A 7,901-nucleotide genomic window follows, 5' to 3' on the forward strand; every position below is an offset into this window, starting at 1 on the left:
GACTTCAGGCGATCTGCCTGCCTCGGCCTCCCAAAGTGCTGGGATTACAGGCATGAGCCAAACAACTTCTTACCAAGGAGGAACTTAAGAAACAAAAAGGATGGTGGATTTACACGGGATTTTCCCAGCAGAGGCTAGGATCTGTGTGCTTGGTTGTATTGTTCCTTTCACAGACAGTAATGTTGATTTGGAAGAGGATGAGTGAATTTCACGTATTTTCTGGGAACTCATTACACAAAAGCAAGGACCTCTTTTGCTATAATTTTTAAAATCTTTGATACTTTGATTAGCACCTACAATATCTCGTTATCATTTGAATTTCTTTTATTATCTGTGTGTTGAAAATTTTTTCATATTTTTTATCATGTGTCTTTCCTCCTTATGAACCATCTGTTTATGTCCTTTGCTCAATCATATATTGGAGTCTTATAATTTTGGGGGTCATTTTTGGTGATTGAGATTTTATATAATGAGGATATTAAGATGTGCATGTAAGTGTGTGTGTGTGTGTGTGTGTGTGTTTGGTTAACCAATTGATTTGAGCTATTACAAATTTTCAAGCTAAATAGCTATTCTATTTTGGTTTAGGGAAAAAGAAAATCGAACCAAGATAAGCTTTTAAATTCAACTTCCTTTCCAGCAGAAAGGGAAAGCAGGAATTGTAGAGCTGCTGAACAAGAGCAATTTTCATTCTCTCTTGGTTTGAATGAGTTTCTTTTTTCCTTATGAAATGGGAACTTCTTTTCTGTGTATCTATACAGTTGTTATTATCGTTGTAATAATGAACTTCTATTGAGAAGCACTAGAAGCTGAAGCACTTCAGATCGGGACAATAAGCCCAATACAGCGGCTTGATTTAGACAGGGACCCTCACTTCTGTTTAGAAATACATTTTCAATCATTTTAATGAAAAGGGCGACAGCAGCCATGGTGTGTTCAGATACTCAGCATGACACCGCCTGCAAGCTCTATTGTCTTTCGCTGATTAAACTGGGCTGGTTGAGAATTACATTTCTGCACCCATGGTTCCGCTGTGGTGAACACCGGGAGTAAGCAAGCTCTTATTCAGGTCCCAAGCAAGCCACAGCCAGCATGTCAGAAAGCAAGATTCAAGTCAGGGTCCCCTTGGCTTCGACTGGCTCTACTGGATCAAACAGCTCCAGCGGGGACAGAGGCAGCAGGAAAGAGCTTCCTCAATAAGGAAATTGAAGAGCAGGAGGAAGGAAAAAATAACCTGAAACTCAGATGGGCAAGATTAGGGGTGGGGAGTGAGAGCCAGAGATCATGTGTCAGCACCCAGAGCGGAGGAGAAAGAATTCTGATTCCAGTCCACACCACCTTAGACTGCAGCATTGAGCACCCCAGGGCTGGCATTCATCTCAACCCCCTCATTTTCTCAGTTGAGGAAACAACCCTGGAGAGGTGAGGTGACCCGCTTAACATCATGCCACATGTGTGGGAGAGAAGGGACATGAACCCTGTCCCCAATAACCCATGCTGCCTCTCAAATATCACATTATTTTCCTTGCACTGTTTCCTTTTGGGGTTCTCGCTGTGGTTTGAAATGAGAGTGTCAACCTTCAGGGACAGCAGGACCTGCTGAGTCCATGGAAGGGTCTCAGTGCTTATTGATTGAATGGAGGTGTCATCCTGTGCTTTCGAGCAAAGCTTTCAGAACCAGAGAGATCCAGGCTCACTTTCCAGCTCAGCTCCGTATCATCTGGACACTCTTGGGAAATTCACTTGCCCTCTCTGAGCCTCAGTTTCCTTTTCTGTAAAATGGGGACAATGAGAATTATATTGACCTCTGAGGGCTGTTTCGAGGAGTAAACAAAAGAATGCACAGAAAGTCTCTCTTCAGAAAAGAAGATGAAAGCCCAAAGAAGATTAAGTAATTTTGCCCAAAGTAACTTGTTCTTTAAGATGTGGCCGGAACTCAAAAATCAGTCCGTGGGTGCTGAGAAAGTCAGTGCTCTTTTGTTCTCTTTTATTATCTCCTGGACACGATCGTTCATGTGCTAAGGGCCCAGTGAACGTCATTCACTTAGAATTCAATACGTGTGAATTATTTGAAAAAACTGCAGTAGCCCCGAGTATATAAAAACTACCATAACCTAATGTCTATAGTAAAATATTACAAGGTCAGAGCTACAGTGAACCCTGTCAAGTCTGAAAAGACTTTAAATAAATCTTATCGACAAAAGACACTGTGGAAAGCTGGAAGAAGGTATTCATAATGAAGACACAGACATCTAAGGACTGAAGTAATTTGAAACACGGCATCAGAAGATCTGCCCCTTTGTGCTGTGTGGTCTAGACACACTGTTCTACCTCTTTGTGCCTGTTTCCTTATTTGTGCAGTGAAGGGTTAGGACTTGGAAATGGCTGAGATCTCACAAGATTTAAAGTCACCAGATCAAACCTAGAATTCAACCTAGAAAGATTACAGGCCCAAAAGTTTGTGAAATTATTGAGAAGGATCCCTTGACTCCAGGTTGAATTTAGAGAGAGAAATTTGCTAGCTGCCACGTGGAGTAGGAAAGGATCTCCTAGAAGTCACTACATCAGGAATCCCACAGCAACTACAGCCACCGCTGTTCATTGACATTATGTCTTCAATAGTAGGTGAATTTGCTGCTACAACCAAGTATTTTCTTTGCAACTCGCATATCCTTAATAATCTCCTTCCAGAGCTGTGCTCAGTAGCAGCTATTTCCGAAAGGAAATAAACGTTTCCATTGTTCCTGTTGCAATATTGACTTCCAGTGAAGATAGTTTTTGACATTTAAAGGGAAGAGCGCCCCCTAGTGGAAGTATAATCCAAGCCGACAGCCAAGACCACCATTAAAAGCTGATGGGTAACGTTCATGTTTGGGAGACCTGTCTTACAGTCCCCTTCCAGAAGTGATTTATGCCACCAAGAAAGTGCACATCAGGCTTAAGCATCTACCAAGAAAATACACCCTGTTACAAACAAAAATAAGTTAGATTCCTTTTTTCTTTCTTTTTTTTTGAGAAGGAGTCTCGCTCTGTCACCAGGCTGGAGTGCAGTGGTGCGATCTCGGCTCACTGCAACCTCCGACTCCCCGGTTCAAGCGATTCTCCTGCCTCAGCCTCCCGAGTAGCTGGGATTCCAAGCATGCACTACCACATCCAGCTTATTTTTGTATTTTTAGTAGAGACGGGGTTTCACCATGTTGACCATGATGGTCTCGATCTCCTGACCTCGTTATCCGCCCATCTCGGCCTCCCAAAATGCTGGGATTACAGATGTGAGTCACCGCACCCGGCCTACATTGGTAGTTTTGGGTTATGATAAAGAGACAACAGACAGAGCGAGAAAAGGATTAAGAAAATTAGGAACAGACAAGAGAAGTGGCATGAAAAGGAGGAGACAGGACAGAGCAGACACAGGAAGAAGAATGACATGAAAATATGGATTTCTTCTTGGTATTTTTCTTCCTTCATTTTAGATGGAGGGAAATAGCTTATTCTAGAATAATTCCCTCCAGAGACCCTGTTTTTAAGTGGAACACCCTGTAGTACATTAGACAGGCAACGACTCCATTCTTGACAATGAAACAAACCACCACAACTCAACACCTGATTGGACAGAGAGCAAGCACCTCTCACTCTTGTTCACCTGCTTGAGGCCTTTCAAAAGGGAAAAAAAAAATGTGTCTGATGCCAAATGAGAGCTTCAATGAATGAATGCCACAACAACTACGGCCACTACTGTTAAATTGACGTGTGAGTTGGGCAGGAGATGGGGAGGCATTGATGAATTACAGACAGACAAATTCAGGTGCTTTCTGCAGTTTTGTTCTAAGTGACATCTGTCTGTGTCCACGGAGACCATTCCTCCCATCCAGGTGCAGCACGGGGACCCGCCATGACTTTAGGGGTGGATGCATAAAGAGTTTTCCATTTTAACAGTTATGCCTTTATAGTCATATGTGTTAGAGAAACTAAAACTCACCTATCAAACCTATGATTTTAAGAGTTCTATTTTTAACATGAGGCTGAGTAGGTTTTTCTTTAAGTGAGCAATTTTAAAGACAATATTAAATAAATAGTAAAGTACGTGGAAAGGAAGGAGAGGTGGCGGAAATTATGAGAGAACGCTGAATATCACCGAAGCTCAGAAAACACTTCAGGAAGTGAGCAGAGGTTATTCAAGGGTTATCTTTCTATCATTCTCTCCCCTCTCTTGAGACTGGTCCTTCTTGCATTCATTTTATCTATTGTGCTTCTCTAGTTTGCCCTGTGGTCCTGTCTTCACCGAACACATTCCTACTGCTCTGAATCAAAGACAATGTCAATGGGCAGGACAGTCCTTTTGTGGTCCCATTCAGCCATGGCTCCAAATTCGCGATCTAGCAAAGGAGGGGTCTCTAGATTGCCCCCAGCATTGTATAATGAAGGAATGGCCTCCAAATCAGCCATTTTCCCAGGACCTTCCCACCCTCTCCACCAGCACTCCCCACTCCTTCTTACCCCAGCGAGAAGAGCAGTGCACAGTGACATGTGTCAAGGGCCCCAGCCATGGAAAAGATGGAATCCTGCTCCGAGGAGAGACAGTAGCTGAAATCTTGCAATCCTGAAGCCTCTTTTTCTCAGATGGATTCCCCAAGAAGACTGCCGTCTACACCCTTGTTAGTCAGAGAAGGAAATAGTTACATTAAGAAATTCTCTGAGCCTCAATGAGAAACTCCTTTCTTCCCAGAGACCTCAGGTGAGCCTTCCCGAAAGGACCCTGCCTGTGTAGGCTTGGACCTGTCCTCCAGGGCTCATTTTAATGGAGTGAAAAAGCATTCCTCAGTCAATGACATGACCTAGGAGTTCTTGTGTTGTTTTCTCTTCAAATTGCCATTGCAGGAATGCAATGTGATAACTAATTTACAGTATCGTATAATCACCAAGAGCCCCCTCTGTGCAGCTGCCCTTCCCATCGTCCATGTTTGACATGCCACCACTCTTCCACTCTGATGTCAAGGTGAGCCTCTGATAAGAGAGTGTATTACTCTGTTTGTGTTGCTATAAAGGAATACCTCAGACTGGGTAATTATACAGAAAAGAGGTTTATTTGGCTCACAGTTCTGCAGGATGTATAGGAAGCATAGTGTCAGTATCTGCTTCTGGGGAGGGCCTCAGGACGCTTCCAATCATGGCATAGCAGGAGCCAGCAGTCACATAGCAAGAGTAGGAGCAAGAGAGAGAGGAGGGAGGTGCCAGGCTTTTTTTAAACAACAGCTTTCTAGTGAACTCATAGAGTGAGAACTCATTCATTACGATGAGGACAGGGCACCAAGTCATTCATGAGGGATGCACCTCCATGACTTCCCAGTAAGACCATCTCCTACATTGGATGTCACATTTCAATGTAAGATTTGGAGGGGACGAAACATCCAAATCATATGAGAGGGCCAATCAAATCCTAGAACACTGAAAAGAACAGCAATCACTGATCCCCACTGGGCATGAAGAGTAGCCAGAGTGCCAGTCCTACTTCCCCACCAAGACTCAAAACTGAAGACAGCTTAGCCTATTTTGGATGCTATCGACTGGTACTAATGATTTCATTCCTATCTACACCCAGAGTTTGAGGGCATATATGCAAAGTGGTACTAGTAAATGTTTTAGCCTTTGCCAATTCCTATGGTATAAATACTGTCATCATAGCTAATTTCAATCTACAAACATGATGTCAACTGACTCACAAAATTCCTGAAAATTTAACAAGCAGCTCTTGCAAGTTTGTTTAAGTCTGCTGCAGCATAGCACTTACCTGTATGTTCTATAGAGTTCTTTAGCAGGACATGGTACTGTGTGGTTGGGGATGCCCGTGCTAGCATCTCTGACATATTCCTTCATCTTCACCTTTATCCTTACTTTTCCTTCCACTTTTCCTCAATTTTTAAAAACTCCTCACGTCCTCTGTTTTTCTCTACTGGCTCTCATTTTGTGTGGACATTCAGGCCATGGGGAAACTGAGATGATGCATTTCCATTATACTATGAGGATCACTCATTCTGTGACAGCTGAAATTTGGGCAGAGCTGAAAACAAGCAAGTTAGACATAAAAGATTCCACAGTTGTTACAGATACTGTTCAAATATAATACATAATTGGGCACCAATAATTAGAGATCTGGAGTTGAATAACACACAGTCTTGCCTTCTAAGGGTCATGGATGAATGAGAAGATGCAAATAATGTCTCCACGGCAGACATTAGCAATTGATTCCAGAATTCACATACCACTGTTTTTTCTTTCTCAATACAGTGATCCCTACTGATTAATCACAGTTGGCACTGAAAATGGAATGTATTTGCCATCCTTGTACTATGCGTATCAAAGCACTAAGTGCAGGAGAGAAAGGACAGGAAAGGTGTAAAAGGCAGAAAGGTGCCAATGGAGGGTGCCATAGACAAGTCTCTCTGCAATTTATAGCTAATACTGACCCTGTCTGTAGACTTACCTCTAGGTGCATGCCATCTCAAGGTTGCCATGAAACACTACTTTTTTTGTCCCTAGGATTGTCCATGGCAAGAACCAACGAGAGGGCACAGGCATGCCTGTGTCTGTGGCTGTGGGAACAATGGAAGAGGCTGAGCTTATTGCTCTGGAAGGCTGCTGTTTGTGATTAAAAGGGATCACAAGAATGATGGAAGCCAAGCTGTGCTTTCAGAGACGGGTCCAAGCGTGGAGTGCCAGCCATGATCCACTTCTTCCAAAGGCAGGTGGCTGCTGCTCTGGGGGTGGGAGGGGAGCTTAAGAAGGAGACTCACACGGCCCCTGTATGTAATCTGTTTCCTTTCCACATTGTCAGGGGCCTGGGAGATCCCTGATATTTTATCTTCAAATGTGATCTGGGATCTATATATAGTTGGACACATAGATGAGATGAGTTCTTTTTTTTTTTTTTCTTCTTTTTTTTTTTTTTTAATTATACTTTAAGTTTTAGGGTACATGTGCACATTGTGCAGGTTAGTTACATATGTATACATGTGCCATGCTGGTACGCTGCACCCACTAACTCGTCATCTAGCATTAGGTATATCTCCCAATGCTATCCCTCCCCCCTCCCCCCTCCCCACCACAGTCCCCAGAGTGTGATATTCCCCTTCCTGTGTCCATGTGATCTCATTGTTCAATTCCCACCTAGGAGTGAGAATATGTGGTGTTTGGTTTTTTGTTCTTGCGATAGTTTACTGAGAATGATGGTTTCCAATTTCATCCATGTCCCTACAAAGGATATGAACTCATCATTTTTTATGGCTGCATAGTATTCCATGGTGTATATGTGCCACATTTTCTTAATCCAGTCTATCATTGTTGGACATTTGGGTTGGTTCCAAGTCTTTGCTATTGTGAATAATGCCGCAATAAACATACGTGTGCATGTGCCTTTATAGCAGCATGATTTATAGTCACTTGGGTATATACCCAGTAATGGGATGGCTGGGTCAAATGGTATTTCTAGTTCTAGATCCCTGAGGAATCGCCACACTGACTTCCACAATGGTTGAACTAGTTTACAGTCCCACCAACAGTGTAAAAGTGTTCCTATTTCTCCACATCCTCTCCAGCACCTGTTGTTTCCTGACTTTTTAATGATTGCCATTCTAACTGGTGTGAGATGATATCTCATAGTGGTTTTGATTTGTATTTCTCTGATGGCCAGTGATGATGAGCATTTTTTCATGTGTTTTTTGGCTGCATAAATGTCTTCTTTTGAGAAGTGTCTGTTCATGTCCTTTGCCCACTTTTTGATGGGGTTGTTTGTTTTTTTCTTGTAAATTTGTTTGAGTTCACTGTAGATTCTGGATATTAGCCCTTTGTCAGATGAGTAGGTTGCGAAAATTTTCTCCCATGTTGTAGGTTGCCTATTGACTCTG

At 42.8% G+C, this 7,901-nt stretch overlaps 1 long non-coding RNA gene across 1 annotated transcript; it reads right to left on the reverse strand.

The window, feature by feature from the left end:
* Positions 1 to 879: 879 nt before the first annotated feature.
* On the reverse strand, positions 880 to 7,569 carry LOC134730969 (uncharacterized). Its single transcript, XR_010112921.1, has 3 exons — positions 5,789 to 7,569; positions 4,498 to 4,652; positions 880 to 1,772 (listed from the first exon to the last, which is right to left on the reverse strand). It is a non-coding gene; the product is annotated as an uncharacterized LOC134730969 (long non-coding RNA).
* Positions 7,570 to 7,901: the final 332 nt, after the last annotated feature.

Source organism: Pan paniscus, chromosome 7 (assembly GCF_029289425.2).
Source record: "Pan paniscus chromosome 7, NHGRI_mPanPan1-v2.0_pri, whole genome shotgun sequence".
Taxonomy (NCBI): Eukaryota; Metazoa; Chordata; class Mammalia; order Primates; family Hominidae; genus Pan; species Pan paniscus.